The sequence below is a fragment of the Euprymna scolopes genome, chromosome 46, assembly GCF_053919585.1.
Source record: "Euprymna scolopes isolate OS-2025 chromosome 46, ASM5391958v1, whole genome shotgun sequence".
NCBI lineage: Eukaryota > Metazoa > Mollusca > Cephalopoda > Sepiida > Sepiolidae > Euprymna > Euprymna scolopes.
Genome location: NC_136527.1, coordinates 15,725,108 through 15,744,218, shown reverse-complemented (window position 1 = coordinate 15,744,218; position 19,111 = coordinate 15,725,108). Strand labels below are relative to the sequence as shown.

Below are 19,111 nucleotides of genomic sequence, written 5' to 3'. Positions count from 1 at the left end.
AGATGTCTGTAAAATGTCAGACACTTCTTTATTGTTCTAACTTAAAACCGTGCGCTACTTTTGTTTGTGTTAAATAAACGTTTTAAAATAAGTTAAAACAACAAAAATGTGATCTAGGTAGGTAGAAGAGTAACTTATCTTGCCTTTGGTAACATTCATTTTCTTATATATTTATTTGTTCACTACTTTTTCGTTTTGTTCTTATTGAATGCGAAATATTCGCCGTGGAATTTCCACGGGTCACGATTATTTCGTTTTATTAATCTTAAGTTTCATAGAATAAAAAGTTCAGACACAACTTTGTCGAGCGATTTATAATCGATTTCATTTAACTTCTGTTTGACCCCGGCACGTACGATCCTTTCTCTTCTTCCCCCACTCTCTCTCTCTTCTTTAGCTTGGTTACAAGTGATATGCTTATGTGTGCGTGCGTGTGTGTGTGTGTGTGTATGTGTGTACATGCGTGCGTATGTGTGTTGTCGTATTCACCAAATTTAAAAAAAATAAAAACTGTTTTCCCCGACCGGCCGGATTAGGGTTGTGAGGTGTGGTTAGAGTTCATGAAAATAAATGTTAGCAATAAAAACTTTTTAAAACCAAGTTAGAAAAAAGAAAACAATTTACTTCCCCACGGAGCCCCCGATTCTTCTTCTTTTTTTAGGCGATGTAATAAACCATATTTTTGAGCAGGGTTGCCTCCTCTCTTTATTTTGGTTTGTATATTTTTCATGTTGCAAAAATGCTCCCGGGAGATCTTTTTAGGATTCTAAAGGTTTGCTTTTTTTACACTTTTTATTATCTTCGAAAAATGTAAAAAAAAAAATGTAAACAGGCAGTTTACGATTTGAAATGCATCGTTAAAATGATACTTTTCGCTAGTTCTTTCAACTTTATATTTTTATTTCCTCGTCTTCAAGTCCAATGTAAACAAGTTCTTTATAAGCCGTTCCTCTTAAATAATCCAATTTACCAAATTTACACTTCTAACGATTACTATGATATTGTCCATTGACTACTGTATGTACACACTTTAACCCTTATCCTCGAGTGGCCTCTGGGGCTTGATAAGTAGTGATTCCTTTATAAAATAAAAAATATTTCAATACTTTGATGGTGAGTCTATAGTCAGTCTGTGCTGATTTTCCTTGCGATATTCGTTTTCAGCATACCTGAACAAACTGAGTGTTGGCCCCTTTCATATGCCGCCTGTTAAAACTGTTCACACATGGTCGCCAGTGATTTACATTTCAAAATACACGCATTGATAAAACAAGCTCCAAAACTAGTAGTCGGTCATTCTCTGCTAATTTTCCTTGCGATATTCGTTTTCAGCATACCTGAACAACTTGATGGTTGGCCCCTTTCATATGCCGCCTGTTCAAACATGGTCGCCAGTGATTTACATTTCACAATACACGCATTACTATCTCGAAAACTATTGGTCTGTCTGTGCTGATTTTCCTTGCGATATTCGTTTTCAGCATACCTGAACAAACTGAGGGTTGGCCCCTTTCATATGCCGCCTGTTAAAACTGTTCACACATGGTCGCCAGTGATTTACATTTCAAAATACACGCATTGATAAAACAAGCTCCAAAACTAGTAGTCGGTCATTCTCTGCTAATTTTCCTTGCGATATTCGTTTTCAGCATACCTGAACAACTTGATGGTTGGCCCCTTTCATATGCCGCCTGGTCAAACATGTTCGCCAGTGATTTACATTTTAAAATACACGCATTACTATCTCGAAAACTATTGGTCTGTCTGTGCTAATTTTCCTTGCGATATTCGTTTTCAGCATACCTGAACAAACTGAGAGTTGGCCCCTTTCATATGCTGCCTGTTCAAACATGGTCGCCGTGATTTACATTTCAAAATACACGCATTAATAAAACTAGCTCCCAAACTATTTGTCTCTGCTAATTTTCCTTGCGATATTCGTTTTCAGCATACCTAAACAAACTGATGGTTGCCCCCGTTCATATGTCGCCTGTTCAAACATGGTCGCCAGTGATTTACATTTCAAAATACACGCATTAATAAAACTAGCTCCAAAACTATTTGTCTCTGCTAATTTTCCTTGCGATATTCGTTTTCAGCATACCTGAACAAACTGAGGGTTTGCCCCTTTCATATGCCGCCTGTTCAAACATGGTCGCCAGTGATTTACATTTCAAAATACACGCATTAGTATCTGGAAAACTATTTGTCTGTGCTAATTTTCCTTGCGATATTCGTTTTCAGCATACCTGAACAACTTGATGGTTGGCCCCTTTCATATGCCGCCTGGTCAAACATGTTCGCCAGTGATTTACATTTTAAAATACACGCATTACTATCTCGAAAACTATTGGTCTGTCTGTGCTAATTTTCCTTGCGATATTCGTTTTCAGCATACCTGAACAAACTGAGAGTTGGCCCCTTTCATATGCTGCCTGTTCAAACATGGTCGCCGTGATTTACATTTCAAAATACACGCATTAATAAAACTAGCTCCCAAACTATTTGTCTCTGCTAATTTTCCTTGCGATATTCGTTTTCAGCATACCTAAACAAACTGATGGTTGCCCCCGTTCATATGTCGCCTGTTCAAACATGGTCGCCAGTGATTTACATTTCAAAATACACGCATTAATAAAACTAGCTCCAAAACTATTTGTCTCTGCTAATTTTCCTTGCGATATTCGTTTTCAGCATACCTGAACAAACTGAGGGTTTGCCCCTTTCATATGCCGCCTGTTCAAACATGGTCGCCAGTGATTTACATTTCAAAATACACGCATTAGTATCTGGAAAACTATTTGTCTGTGCTAATTTTCCTTGCGATATTCGTTTTCAGCATACCTGAACAACTTGATGGTTGGCCCCTTTCATATGCCGCCTGGTCAAACATGTTCGCCAGTGATTTACATTTTAAAATACACGCATTACTATCTCGAAAACTATTGGTCTGTCTGTGCTAATTTTCCTTGCGATATTCGTTTTCAGCATACCTGAACAAACTGAGAGTTGGCCCCTTTCATATGCTGCCTGTTCAAACATGGTCGCCGTGATTTACATTTCAAAATACACGCATTAATAAAACTAGCTCCCAAACTATTTGTCTCTGCTAATTTTCCTTGCGATATTCGTTTTCAGCATACCTAAACAAACTGATGGTTGCCCCCGTTCATATGTCGCCTGTTCAAACATGGTCGCCAGTGATTTACATTTCAAAATACACGCATTAATAAAACTAGCTCCAAAACTATTTGTCTCTGCTAATTTTCCTTGCGATATTCGTTTTCAGCATACCTGAACAAACTGAGGGTTTGCCCCTTTCATATGCCGCCTGTTCAAACATGGTCGCCAGTGATTTACATTTCAAAATACACGCATTAGTATCTGGAAAACTATTTGTCTGTGCTAATTTTCCTTGCGATATTCGTTTTCAGCATACCCGAACGATTTTAAAATGGACAGTCTGAATGTCAACGAAGCACACACACACACACACACACACACACACACACACACAAAAGACACACAAAAAGACACACACACACACGTAAACTCAGTGAAAGTGTCTACTGTCGATAAGCTAGTTGTAAATTAGATTACTGACTCTTATGAGTTTTAGTCTAACCACCCTTTACAACTGTGATACAGTAGAACAGTCCGTCTCTGGACAATTAGCAGTGTATCGCATAACTCAATGACAGTGTCGAATGTTGACTAGCTAGTTGTAAGTTAGGTTACTGGCTCTGATGAGTTACACTCTAACCACCCTTAATAACTGTGATACAGCGGAAGAGTCCGTTTTTGGACAAGTGGCGGTGATCGCATAACTCATTGAAAGTGCCGAATGTCTATTAGCTTGTTGAAACTTAGATTACTGGCTTTGATGAGTTTAAGTCTAACCACACTTAATAACTTTGATACAGCGGAACAGTCCGTCTGTTTCGCATAACTCATTGACAGTGTGAGTGTCGATTAGCTAGTTGTAACTTCGTAGCCGAAAAGTCCCTTTAAGAAGAGACTTGAAGATAATAATTATTGTTGTTATTATTGTTATTTTTATCGTCCAGCCATGTACGTGCAGAAATCTATTTCCAACTCAACTGTTTTATAAAACTTACTTCTCCTTCAACGAGACAAGAACGCCGACACTCGACTTCGCACCGATACGCGAATGACGATTCATAGAAATTAAAGCTGTTGATTTTATTGAATGTTACAACTTTGCCCCCACTCCTACACATACAGACACAGCGACGAACGATCTTGGCGACGCTTTCGATTGTAAATATAAGAGCGTTGTCGGCGGCGACAACCGGAAATGGCAAACCCTGTGTCAGTCAGATTTGTTTATTTCACGCCAATTTGAACTGCGAAATAATTCGTTTTAACTAATGAGACCTGTGGAAATTCTAAGGTTAATCCTTCGGAGTTAAGACAACAAAGCGTAAAAGTTAAAAAAAAAAAATACAAAACAAATATATAATATATAAATGTTACCAAAGGCAAGATAAGTTACTCTTTTACCTACCTGAACAAGTGTTTTAAGTTCTGCTGCGATATTCGTTTTCAGCATACCTGAACAAACTGAGGGTTGGCCCCTTTCATACGCTGCCTGTTCAAACTGTTCAAACATGGTCGCCAGTGATTTACATTTAAAAATACACGCATTAATAAAACTAGCTCCAAAACTTTTTGTCTCTGCTAATTTTCCTTGCGATATTCATATGTGTATATATACGTTTATGTAATCGTTAGGTTAACAATCAATAAACCTTATTAACCGATAACCATGGTCTCTCCGTTGATGTGATTTATTACCATGTTTTTTTTACTGTTATGAAGGATTCCATTTACCCACGTCATAACAGTACATACTCCTTCATGTATGGTATATGGACCGTGGTGAGTTTTCGGGTGTTTGGTCCAGATTTCTTGGAGCTGATGTCATGCTCTCTGGATAGTTGTTTCAGCAGATTGTTTAAGAGAAAACCTTCTCTTGATATGCATGGCTGCTATTACATACTAGACTGCCCGTGACCCGTTGGGTCAGTATGTTATATTAGCTATGGAATTCATGTATGAGCGTGACACTTGTGACGTAAAGAAAATAGTTTTTTTGTTTTTTTTACATAACAGAAACATTTCTATGAAAGTATATTAAAGTGAAAAATCACGGACGGATCACTCAAACATGAAAAAAAAATCCTACCTATTCGTGTAAAGTTACCTATTTTTCTAAACATAAATCGAAAATTCCACATGATAGATACTAGACTACCTGTGACCCGTTGGGTCAGTATGTTATATTAGCTATGGAATTAATGTATGAGCATGACACTTGTGACGTAAAGAAAATAGTTTTTTGTGACGTAACAGAAACATTTCTATGAAAGTATATTAAAAATGAAAAAAAGAATATAGATAGATTTCTATGAGTCGATCTGTTTATAATGGTTTATTTTTGAAATTATAAGTGGTTTGCCATACTTATAGGTAAATCTGCACTATTCAAATTTTGATATATCGTTTAATTTAAACGCGAAAAAAACAAAAACAATTGGGACGCTGAAAACGTACACAGTAAAACAATACGTTGTAAAATGCTCTTATGTTTGTCAAAGGTTAAAGTAGATTTATTTGTAAGAAAATTGCGTTAAAATAACTTAAACGTAATACGGAAATGAACGATGTGAAAAAAATGCAGAAAGTATTAACAATTTTTTATTTGGATAATTTAAACGCCAAAAACAAAAACAGTTGGGATGCTGAAAACGTAAACAGTAAAACAATACATTGTCAATGGGTCAAAGTTGATTTATTTGTAAGAAAATTGCGTTAAAATAACTTAAACGTAATACGGAAATGAACGATGTGAAAAAAATGCAGAAAGTATTAACAATTTTTTATTTGGATAATTTAAACGCCAAAAACAAAAACAGTTGGGATGCTGAAAACGTAAACAGTAAAACAATACATTGTCAATGGGTCAAAGTTGATTTATTTGTAAGAAAATTGCGAGAGTATACTTGTAATACAGAATAGTTGCAAAACATCCCCACCTTTCTCATATTAAATAATAATTTCTAAATAATAACGTTAATATTTCAGTGCGCAGGTCAAATTCTGCAAAAGTAGCGATTGGTGTTTATTTGGTTATGCTGTTATTGGTTTATGTTTATGTACACGTGCGCAACCGGAAGTCGTAAACCGGAAAGTGGGTTACATCACTCGTTACAAGGTCATTTGAGTTTTATAATTATATAGATTACTTTTGTTCGGCGTTGTAGGCAACAGACTATTCCTTTCTTTACATTATATGGATGGGGGAGTTGAAGTTTAGATATTGTCCAGTGAAAGTTGGCTTTCGATATACAGATGACCTACAATTGTGAATTATTTATGAATTCTATTTTGTCATGGCTGACGGAATGAAAGCCTGTAACCTTAAGATGCACCCGAAAAAGTTTGGAGGTTACATCGGCTGAAACGTTATGAGAACATCCATCTCTGATCATTATGATTAAAAAAAATATCCGTCTCCGATTCCTAGGTTTCTAAAAATATCTGCAGCAATTCCTAGGATTCTCAAATATTCCACCTCTGATTTGTAGGATTCTAAAAGTATCCATCTCCAATTCCTAGGATTCAAAAAATATCCGTCTTTGATTCCTAGGATTCTAAACATATTCATCTCTGATCCTTATGATTCGCAAAATATCAGTCTCTGATTCCTAGAATTCTAAACATATCTATATCCGATTCTTAGAATTGTAAAAATATCCGTTTCTGATTCTTAAGATTAAAAAAATATCCGTTTACGATTTCAAGGATTCTAAAAATATCTATCGCTAATTCTTAGGATTCTAAAAATATCCACCTCTTATCCTTCTGATTCTAATAATATCCATCTCTGATTCCTAAGATTCTAAACTTAACAGCCTCTGATCCCTAAGAGTTTTAAAATATCGGCCTCTAATTTCTAGGATTCTAAAAATATCCATCCCCAAACAATGCAAATATCATTGCTTGCTTCTCCAATTTGCATTTTAAAATATATTTCTCTCCTTTTAATATAGGAATGTTCACTCTAGATCTGCTGGGAGGCCGACAATTACATTACTCAAAGAACAAGGTAAGTGAATTCTTGTTGCCTTTTCTGTCGTTGCCGTTCTTTCATGTAAAGTGATTCTTTAGATGCTCAGGATCATGACAAAAATATTCGCCTCTGATTTCTAAGATTCTAAAAAATATCCGCTTCCGATTCCTACAGTTGTAAACATATCCGTCACTGATTCCTAAGATTCTAAGAATATCTGTCTCCGATTCCTAGAATTCTAAAGCATTCCATCTTTGGTTCCTAAGATTCTAAAAATATCCGCCCCCCCCTCCAATTCTTAGATTTAAAAAATATCCATCTCTGATTTCTTAAATTGTAGACATATCCGTCTCTGATTCCTAAGATTCTAAAAATATCTGCCTCTGATTCCTAAGATTCTTAAAATATCCATCTCCGATTCCTAGAATTGTAAACATATCCATTTCTGATTCTCCAGATTCCAAAAATATCTATCTCTGATTCCTATGATTCTAAAGATATCCGTCTCTGATTCCTATGATTCTAAAAAATATCTGCCTCTGATTCCTAAGATTCTAAAAATATCCATCCCTGATTCCTAAAATTCTAAAAATATCCGTCTCTGATTCTTAAGATTCCAATATCTGCCTCTGATTCTTTAGATTTTTAAAATATCCATCTCCGATTCTTAAGATTCCAATAATATCTGCCTCCGAGTCCTAAGATTCTAAAAATATCTATCTCTGATTCCTAAGATTCTAAAAATATCCATCTTTGATTTCTAAGATTCTAAAAATATCTATCTCTGATTCCTGAGATTCTGAACATATTTGTCTCCGATACTTAAGTTTCCAATAATATCTGCCTCTGATTCCTAAGATTCTAAAAATATCCACCTCCGATTCCTAAGATTGTAAACACATTTGTCTCCAATTCTTAAGATTCCAATAATATCTGCCTCCATTCCGATGATTCTAAAAAATATCCATCTCCGATTCCTAAGATTCTAAAAATATCTATCTCTGATTCCTGAGATTTCCCAACTTTACTGACATGCAGAAGTTCAAGTGTAATGTGAACAGACATCTTGCTACTCATCTCCCTTCATAATATCCCTGCAAATTATGTCCCCGATAGTAGCGCCGTACTGTGCCATGTTTGGGGTGAAAATAGAATAAAATAAATAAATAAAATATAACTAGCAGAGGTACCCGGCGTTGCCTGGGTGTGTGGAGGTGGTGTAGTAAGGAATCCCCTCCAAAAAGGAGTGGAAGTAGCGAGGTAGAGGGGATCAAAACAATAGTAGGCAGCCCGGGTGGAGAGAGGTGTTGTTTAAAAATATTGGGAGCAGGCAGGTTCAAGGCCGGAAGCAAAGGAGGAAAAAACAAAAATGTAACGTCTTGGCCAATGCGTCCATGGCGAAATCGGAAGCCGAGAGCGTTGAAATTAAGAGTAGTCAGTTCAACAGAGACGATGACTTGCGAAAATATCAACAAAAAAAGCGACCACCTCCTTGTAAAAAACAGGTGAGTTGAGGTTGAAGGAATTAATTTTTCGATATTTGTTGTCTGAGACATTGAGCTTCAAAACGAAACTGATGTGTCGTGTGTGTCGAAAGTTTTAGCAGACATAAAAACATACATAAACAGACATTTGAGATTCATCTAATAGATTATGTAAAGTCAAAAACTAATACAAAAACTGTAATTATTTTATACAAAATCTGTGTTTTCTTTTTATAAATAAAAGGTGCCAAGAATGTGCTTCTACATGCATTTGATGGTCGGCCCGCGGTTGCAATGGAAGGCGTGAGAGAAGGTTATTATTTTTCCATTCCGCCATCCATTGTCAGGAGCGAACAGGTAAGCAATTAGTTTGCACTCACACTTTTTTTTGCCATAAGAAATTATCGTTTCTCTTGTCTACAATTACATTATTGTTGTAGACCCGTGCTATGGGTTACAAATGAAAGAAACCACAAGTAGTGTAAAGTGTATACAATATAATATGTATTTATCATAAAGAATCCAAGAGCCACTGAAGTGGTATGAGAGGAACATGTTCGTAGCATGCGGTTAAACATGGTATGAATGTATCCATTTAGTTACTGAAAACAGTGGTATTCATAGGACTGGTTGATTCCACTTAGTTCTCAAATAGGGGTGATTTGTACCCCACAACATTTATTAAAACATTTTTTTCACTCACGTTCAACCCTAACAAGGCATATTGCCACTTGGACATAGGGTTACAATTGGACTTTTTGTCCGCAACTTGGTTTTAAAATTTATAGTTTCTTTAAATGCTGTCGTAATGGCTCTTGTGGGCTGCGACGTTGTTTGGCTGTGGAATTTATTATATATATATATATATATATATATATATATATATATGTTGCATCCCTCTGCCTGTTCTACAAGTATTTTAATGGTGAATGCTCTGATGAACTGCAAGCACTTGTGCCCCCACGACATGAACACCCTCAACAGACCCGACAAGCTGCAAAATCCCACCCCCACACAGTAGAGATCCCTAGATGTAAAAGATCTTTCTACTCCAGTAGTTTCTTCCCCAGAACCGCTAGACTTTGGAATTCCATTCCAGGTCACTGCTTTCCCAACTGTACTGACATGCAGAAGTTCAAGTGCAACGTGAACCAACATCTTGCTGCCCAAATCCCTACATAGTACCCCAGTAGTTGTTTACCCTGATAATAGCCCCTTACACCAAAGTGGCAATGTGCCTTGTTTGGGGTGAAAATGTAATAAAAAAAAATATATATATATATATATATTTGGTGCCTCTCCTTTGTGAAATGACAATTGGCACGCTCACACTAGGGGAACTTCCAGAAGGTGTTGGAACTGTACAACAAGTGCATTACAGCCAGAGGAGATTACTTGGAAGGGGACTAGAGTTTTATGTATGTACTATCAATAAAAGTGGCCATATGAAAAAAAAAATTTTTTTTCTTGTCATTTCTCTCCAACCCAAACCTTTTCTTCTATTCAATGTCGACCGACCATTTTTTCTCTTGTCTTTCATGTCTTCCAAGAAGCAAAAACTTGTGAAACAACTTCCGCTAGAACATTTGATCCTTGAGTCCGACTCACCTGCTCTCGGACCGGAAAAACAGGTGAGAAATATTTCCAAATGTATTTTAATCCAGCCCCGAGTTGTAAAAATACAGATTTCTTTTTCAAGTTTTTCTTTTGAAAACCATTTCCATCCTTCAAGTCTTCCCTTTCCTGTTGTCCTGTTACAAAAGAGATTATAAAAACATTGGTACTGTCGGTTTCAAGTCTAAAACAAATGGGACCAATCCCTGATCGCCTATGTTGGTCCCTCTTCAGCCTCTGTTTGTATCTGAATCACTGATTTGTATCAGAAATCCACTGAGGAGAGCTCGATATAGGCGACCAGAGATTTAAAAAATTTTGATAATCTTTACTTTTTGCTTGTTAACGGATTTTTCTGCAAACCTGGATTACCTATATTTGGATTATGCCAAATTTTTCTTTTCGGAACAAATTTCTTATTGATAATATGTTTTTTTTTTTTACATAGACGTCAAGGCCGATAGGCCACTCAAGGATAAGGGTTAAAGAGTGTAGAGTAGTCAAAAGGACAATATAGTAATCGATAGTAATGGAAGTTCGGTAAATTTGTTAACTTAAGTGGAACGGCTCATCAGAAACTTGTTCACGTTGGACTTGAAGACAACCATATTATAGACAGCTGGAAAGCAGGAAAACGGAAGACAATTCCACAGGCGTGCAGTTCTAAGAAAGAAGCTTTGATCATGGAATCTGTTTAGGTTTAGGCACAGATAAAGAGTGGGGAAAATTATTGATAATGTTTTCAGCTAGTCTAGTGTTTCTTGTGAAAGTTTGGCGAGGGGGGACCATAGATTGAAGCTCAGTCGAACACTTTCCATGAAAATAACGATAAAGCAGAGACAAACTCGCAACATCTCTTCTGTGAGATAGAGGTTGCAGCGAAGAGAAAAGGACATCTCCCACCAGGCCACGAAGTCTATTTTGAACCCTATCAAGCAGGACAAGCTTTGTTATAATATTCATTTGCTAATATCTTTCTTTTGATGAGAAGAACATATTTCTTTGAAACTCTGCGGATTAAGGAAAGTTCAATATACCTTTTTTGAGTATCTTGTCGAACAATGAATTATTGTAAAATATATTTTTGCGGCCTTTAATTTTTTTGTTTACATATATATATATATATATATATATATATATATATATATATATATAAATCTATAAATATAAAAGCGAAAATGTATGTTTGTATGTGTGTTCGCTTTTTCTGTATGTCTACAAAAGGCTTTTTTCAGAGAAGCGGTCGCTCGGTTCACAATATATATAGTGGCGCCAAATTGACGTGATCACTAGGATACTTCAAGTAAAAGTCAAATATGAACAGGTAAAATTATAGAGGAATAAAAGGCAAATAAATATATCATATTTAAGCATATTTTACGACCAGGCAAAGCTGCCCCCCCTAGTAGATATATTATAGAGTAATTATACAGATCAGCTCAATTTCATTTATTTTAAAAATTATTTCATTTATTTTAGAAGTTATTTTAATTGTTTAAAAAGTATTTTATTAATTTAAAAATTATTTCATAAATTTTAAAAACTTATTTTATTTATTTTAAAAATAATTTTATTTATTTTAACAACTATTTCATTTCTTTTAAAAATCATTTTATTTTAAAAATCATTTTATTTATTTTAAAAATCATTTTACTTATTTTAAAAGTTGTTTTAATTATTTTAAAAATCGTTTTATTTATTAAAAAAATTAATGATTTCTTAAATAAATAAAATTATTTTTTAAATAAATGAAATAATTTTTAAAACAAATAAATTTGTTTTAAAAATTATTTCATTTATTTGAAAAATAATTTTATTTATTTTAGAAATCATTTTATTTTAAAAGTTGTTTTATTTATTGTAAAAATTATTTCATTTATTTTAAAAATAAAAGCGAATTAAAATATAAGTAGATGAGAATCCTATAGACCAATGCAAGTCAACGTGTATTCAATGTAAAATTTCTAAGTCCAAACAAGAGGGGATGTAGGTATAGATAGGTGACAATCCTATAGACCAAGCCTTCTCAGATTGTATTCAATTGAAAAATTTCTAAGTCCAAACAAGAGGGGATGTAGGTATAGATAGGTGACAATCCTATAGACCAAGCCTTCTCAGATTGTATTCAATTGTCAAATTTCTAAGTCCAAACAAAAGGGGATGTAGGTATAGATAGGTGACAATCCTATAGACCAAGCCTTCTCAGATTGTATTACATTGAAAAATTTCTAAGTCCAAACAAGAGGGGATGTAGGTATAGATAGGTGAGAATCCTATAGACCAAGCCTTCTCAGATTGTATTCAATTGAAAAATTTCTAAGTCCAAACAAGAGGGGACGTAGGTATAGGTAAATGAGAATCCTATAGACCAAGTCAAGTCAACGTGTATTTAATTGAAAATTTCTAAGTTCAAACAAGAGGGGACGTTGGTATAGGTAGATGACAATCCTATAGACCAAGGCAAGTCAATGTGTATTCAATTGAAAATTTCTAAGTTCAAACAAGAGGGGACGTTGGTATAGGTAGATGAGAATCCTATAGACCAAGTCAAGTCAATGTGTATTCAATTGAAAATTTCTAAGTCCAAACAAGAGGGGACGTAGGTATAGGTAGGTGAGAATCCTATAGACCAAGTCATCTCAACGTGTATTCAAGTGAAAATTTCTAAGTCCAAACAAGAGGGGACGTTGGTATAGGTAAATGAGAATCCTATAGACCAAGTCATCTCAGATTGTATTCAATTGAAAATTTCTAAGTCCAAACAAGAGGGGATGTGGATATAGGTAGATGAGAATCCTATAGACCAAGGCAAGTCAACGTGTATTCAATTGAAAATTTCTAAGTCCAAACAACAGGGGATGTGGATATAGGTATATGAGAATCCTATAGACCAATGCAAGTCAACGTGTATTCAATTGAAAATTTCTAAGTCCAAAAAAGAGGGGATGTGGATATAGGTAGATGAGAATCCTATAGACCAATGCAAGTCAACGTGTATTCAATTGAGAATTTCTAAGTCCAAACAACAGGGGGTGTGGATATAGGTAGATGAGAATCCTATAGACCAATGCAAGTCAACGTGTATTCAATTGAAAATTTCTAAGTCCAAACAAGAGGGGATGTGGATATAGGTAGATGAGAATCCTATAGACCAATGCAAGTCAACGTGTATTCAATTGAAAATTTCTAAGTCCAAACAAGAGGGGATGTGGATATAGGTAGATGAGAATCCTATAGACCAATGCAAGTCAACGTGTATTCAATTGAAAATTTCTAAGTCCAAACAAGAGGGGATGTGGATATAGGTAGATGAGAATCCTATAGACCAATGCAAGTCAACGTGTATTCAAATGAAAATTTCTAAGTCAAAACAAGAGGGGATGTGGATATAGGTAGATGAGAATCCTATAGACCAATGCAAGTCAACGTGTATTCAATTGAAAATTTCTAAGTCCAAACAAGAGGGGATGTGGATATAGGTAGATGAGAATCCTATAGACCAATGCAAGTCAACGTGTATTCAATTGAAAATTTCTAAGTCCAAACAAGAGGGGATGTGGATATAGGTAGATGAGAATCCTATAGACCAATGCAAGTCAACGTGTATTCAATTGAAAATTTCTAAGTCCAAACAAGAGGGGATGTGGATATAGGTAGATGAGAATCCTATAGACCAATGCAAGTCAACGTGTATTCAATTGAAAATTTCTAAGTCCAAACAAGAGGGGATGTGGATATAGGTAGATGAGAATCCTATAGACCAATGCAAGTCAACGTGTATTCAATTGAAAATTTCTAAGTCCAAACAAGAGGGGATGTGGATATAGGTAGATGAGAATCCTATAGACCAATGCAAGTCAACGTGTATTCAAATGAAAATTTCTAAGTCAAAACAAGAGGGGATGTGGATATAGGTAGATGAGAATCCTATAGACCAATGCAAGTCAACGTGTATTCAATTGAAAATTTCTAAGTCCAAACAAGAGGGGATGTGGATATAGGTAGATGAGAATCCTATAGACCAATGCAAGTCAACGTGTATTCAATTGAAAATTTCTAAGTCCAAACAAGAGGGGATGTGGATATAGGTAGATGAGAATCCTATAGACCAATGCAAGTCAACGTGTATTCAATTGAAAATTTCTAAGTCCAAACAAGAGGGGATGTGGATATAGGTAGATGAGAATCCTATAGACCAATGCAAGTCAACGTGTATTCAATTGAAAATTTCTAAGTCCAAACAAGAGGGGATGTGGATATAGGTAGATGAGAATCCTATAGACCAATGCAAGTCAACGTGTATTCAATTGAAAATTTCTAAGTCCAAACAAGAGGGGATGTGGATATAGGTAGATGAGAATCCTATAGACCAATGCAAGTCAACGTGTATTCAATTGAAAATTTCTAAGTCAAAACAAGAGGGGATGTGGATATAGGTAGATGAGAATCCTATAGACCAATGCAAGTCAACGTGTATTCAATTGAAAATTTCTAAGTCCAAACAAGAGGGGATGTGGATATAGGTAGATGAGAATCCTATAGACCAATGCAAGTCAACGTGTATTCAAATGAAAATTTCTAAGTCAAAACAAGAGGGGATGTGGATATAGGTAGATCAGAATCCTATAGACCAATGCAAGTCAACGTGTATTCAATTGAAAATTTCTAAGTCCAAACAAGAGGGGATGTGGATATAGGTAGATGAGAATCCTATAGACCAATGCAAGTCAACGTGTATTCAATTGAAAATTTCTAAGTCCAAACAAGAGGGGATGTGGATATAGGTAGATGAGAATCCTATAGACCAATGCAAGTCAACGTGTATTCAATTGAAAATTTCTAAGTCCAAACAAGAGGGGATGTGGATATAGGTAGATGAGAATCTTATAGACCAATGCAAGTCAACGTGTATTCAATTGAAAATTTCTAAGTCCAAACAAGAGGGGATGTTGATATAGGTAGATGAGAATCCTATAGACCAATGCAAGTCAACGTGTATTAAATTGAAAATTTCTAAGTCCAAACAAGAGGGGATGTGGATATAGGTAGATCAGAATCCTATAGACCAATGCAAGTCAACGTGTATTCAATTGAAAATTTCTAAGTCCAAACAAGAGGGGATGTGGATATAGGTAGATGAGAATCCTATAGACCAATGCAAGTCAACGTGTATTCAATTGAAAATTTCTAAGTCCAAACAACAGGGGATGTGGATATAGGTAGATGAGAATCTTATAGACCAATGCAAGTCAACGTGTATTCAATTGAAAATTTCTAAGTCCAAACAACAGGGGATGTGGATATAGGTAGATGAGAATCCTATAGACCAATGCAAGTCAACGTGTATTCAAATGAAAATTTCTAAGTCCAAACAACAGGGGATGTGGATATAGGTAGATGAGAATCCTATAGACCAATGCAAGTCAACGTGTATTCAAATGAAAATTTCTAAGTCCAAACAACAGGGGATGTGGATATAGGTAGATGAGAATCTTATAGACCAATGCAAGTCAACGTGTATTCAATTGAAAATTTCTAAGTCCAAACAAGAGGGGATGTGGATATAGGTAGATGAGAATCCTATAGACCAATGCAAGTCAACGTGTATTCAATTGAAAATTTCTAAGTCCAAACAACAGGGGATGTGGATATAGGTAGATGAGAATCCTATAGACCAATGCAAGTCAACGTGTATTCAATTGAAAATTTCTAAGTCCAAACAACAGGGGATGTGGATATAGGTAGATGAGAATCCTATAGACCAATGCAAGTCAACGTGTATTCAATTGAAAATTTCTAAGTCCAAACAACAGGGGATGTGGATATAGGTAGATGAGAATCCTATAGACCAATGCAAGTCAACGTGTATTCAATTGAAAATTTCTAAGTCCAAACAACAGGGGATGTGGATATAGGTAGATGAGAATCCTATAGACCAATGCAAGTCAACGTGTATTCAATTGAAAATTTCTAAGTCCAAACAACAGGGGATGTGGATATAGGTAGATGAGAATCTTATAGACCAATGCAAGTCAACGTGTATTCAATTGAAAATTTCTAAGTCCAAACAAGAGGGGATGTGGATATAGGTAGATGAGAATCTTATAGACCAATGCAAGTCAACGTGTATTCAATTGAAAATTTCTAAGTCAAAACAAGAGGGGATGTGGATATAGGTAGATGAGAATCTTATAGACCAATGCAAGTCAACGTGTATTCAATTGAAAATTTCTAAGTCCAAACAAGAGGGGATGTGGATATAGGTAGATGAGAATCCTATAGACCAATGCAAGTCAACGTGTATTCAATTGAAAATTTCTAAGTCCAAACAAGAGGGGATGTGGATATAGGTAGATCAGAATCCTATAGACCAATGCAAGTCAACGTGTATTCAATTGAAAATTTCTAAGTCTAAACAAGACGGGATGTGGATATAGGTATATGAGAATCCTATAGACCAATGCAAGTCAACGTGTATTCAATTGAAAATTTCTAAGTCTAAACAAGACGGGATGTGGATATAGGTATATGAGAATCTTATAGACCAATGCAAGTCAACGTGTATTCAATTGAAAATTTCTAAGTCTAAACAAGACGGGATGTGGATATAGGTATATGAGAATCTTATAGACCAATGCAAGTCAACGTGTATTCAATTGAAAATTTCTAAGTCCAAAAAAGAGGGGATGTGGATATAGGTAGATGAGAATCCTATAGACCAATGCAAGTCAACGTGTATTCAAATGAAAATTTCTAAGTCCAAACAAGAAGGGATGTGGATATAGGTAGATCAGAATCCTATAGACCAATGCAAGTCAACGTGTATTCAATTGAAAATTTCTAAGTCCAAACAAGAGGGGATGTAGGTATAGATAGGTGAGAATCCTATAGACCAAGCCTTCTCAACGTGTATTCAAATGAAAATTTCTAAGTCCTTACAGGGGTGGACGTAGGTATAGGTAGATGAGGAGCTACTAGACCAACACATGTCAAGTAGTATTCAATTGAAATCTCTAAGTTCAAAACAGTGTAAGTAAGTGTCTTGAAGTGCCCGATCGACGCCTACTGCCATGTTGGGTGCATGTAGGCGTAGCAAAATGCCTTCTAATCTGCTAGGCACATCGGGACTTAGTTTTTTTTTCTGTCCTTTCTCTGCACCGTGTAGGTTGGCGTCTGGATGTGCCTCATCGACGCCTACTGTTACCTGGGATAGCAAGACGGGGAATAGGGATAAAGAATAAGAAAAGGGAGATAGACAGATCTAGATAAATACAGAGGTATAAAGAGAGACAGGCAAGGGAGATACATTTCATGATTCAACTTATATGCTAATAGGAAATAGTTTGTATATCAGGAACACAAGCATTGTTTTTACTGGTTAATTCTACATCAGAATACACTTGTAGATTTTATGTAGCTTTTTTTCTATAGGGAACATGCAAATAGCACACATAACATCTAGACATATAAATATATACATAAAACAATTATAGTTATGAGATATATCTGAACTAATCCAAAAAGACAATAATGATGAATATCATCACTTACCTTGGAAAATTATCCAGGCTGTATGCCTACTCACATTCCATCAAACACCAGGAAATCATGAGCCATTGCTTGGTTGATTTTTTTTATTTTTATTTTTTTCATACACATTTGTAATTGTGTTTTGCTTTATCAAGTATTTTTGTAGTTAATCTGTGGTGTTGGGAGAGGTGTTAACATGAATCAATTTTGCTTAACATTTTTTATTATGTATATTTTTTTCAGTTTACAGAGTCATTGCAGTACCAAGTCTGACACTGTAATTGCTTGAAAAGTATTGCATTGGGAAGGATTCTTTTTTCTTTCTTTTTTTTTTTTTTTTTTTTTTAGGTGTGCAGGAATTTCAGTAGGGGAAGTTTCTACTGATTTCAGATTCCAAGACAGCAAACTTGTATTTTATTGTTTGTGCATTCTTTTATCAAGTTTTTACATATGTTTTTGTGTTATGAAAGTGAAAATGAATGAGTTGCAAAGACATTTACATTTTTGCATTCTTTTTTTAATTCTTCACCTTGTGTGTTTTAATGTCCCAAGAGTGAACCAAGACGGATGAGTCTTATTCAGCAGAGTGGAAAAAAACAGGTTACCTTTGGTTGTCCTCAATGGATTTGTCCATAGTATAATGTGTCCAAGTTATTGCCCTAATAAAGTGAGAACCATACCCCAAAACTAATGCAGAACTCTACTTACGTATTGCACAGCTACAAGAGTTAACTTGTCTAGGATAAGTGCCATATAAGTTTGCACAAGTCACTATATTGCTCTATTTATTAACTCATATGAACTTAAATTGCTGAACATGTCTCAAAAATTTTCTACAGAGCTCTACTTAGAAATGAGCACTCTCAAAGACAATTTATCTAACATAATTTTGAAATATGTTTTATAAAGTTACCATAAAGCTCTCAAATATATTAGGCACTCAAATAAGAAACTTGTTTTAAATACTTGTCATATATATATATATATATATATATATATATATATATATATATATATATATATATATATATATATTAAACACTTACAGTATATCTATACTTACATATTGACATTTAGGTTTTCAAAACATACTGCAGAGCTCTTCATGTTTTCTGAATTTTATTCTTTCGTCTACTAATGTATTGAGCACTCTTAAGTATATTCGTGTAGCTGAATTGCCATACGTTTTTTGAAAGTCTATATTTAGCTCTACTAATGTATTGAACTCTGTCAAAATAAATTTATGCAGTTGAAATGCCATATCTGTTTCTCAAATGTTTTATTTAGCTCTACTAATATATTGAGCACTCTGGAAGTAGATTTGTCTAAAATAATTGCCAAAATGTTTCCAACTCTTACTACAAAGCTCTATAAATGCATTGAGCAC

At 35.1% G+C, this 19,111-nt stretch overlaps 1 long non-coding RNA gene across 3 annotated transcripts; it reads left to right on the top strand.

Annotated features, from left to right (window-relative positions):
* Nucleotides 1–4,828: 4,828 nt before the first annotated feature.
* On the top strand, nt 4,829–11,773 carry LOC145270264 (uncharacterized). Of its 3 annotated transcripts, XR_013865320.1 has the most exons (4): nt 4,829–5,493; nt 7,077–7,132; nt 8,825–8,937; nt 10,131–11,773. It is a non-coding gene; the product is annotated as an uncharacterized LOC145270264 (long non-coding RNA). The 3 variants fall into 3 exon arrangements; XR_013865319.1 differs by lacking the exon at nt 4,829–5,493 and having other exon boundaries at nt 6,949–7,132; nt 10,134–11,773; XR_013865318.1 differs by lacking the exon at nt 4,829–5,493 and having other exon boundaries at nt 6,950–7,132.
* The last annotated feature ends 7,338 nt before the right edge of the window (nt 11,774–19,111 follow it).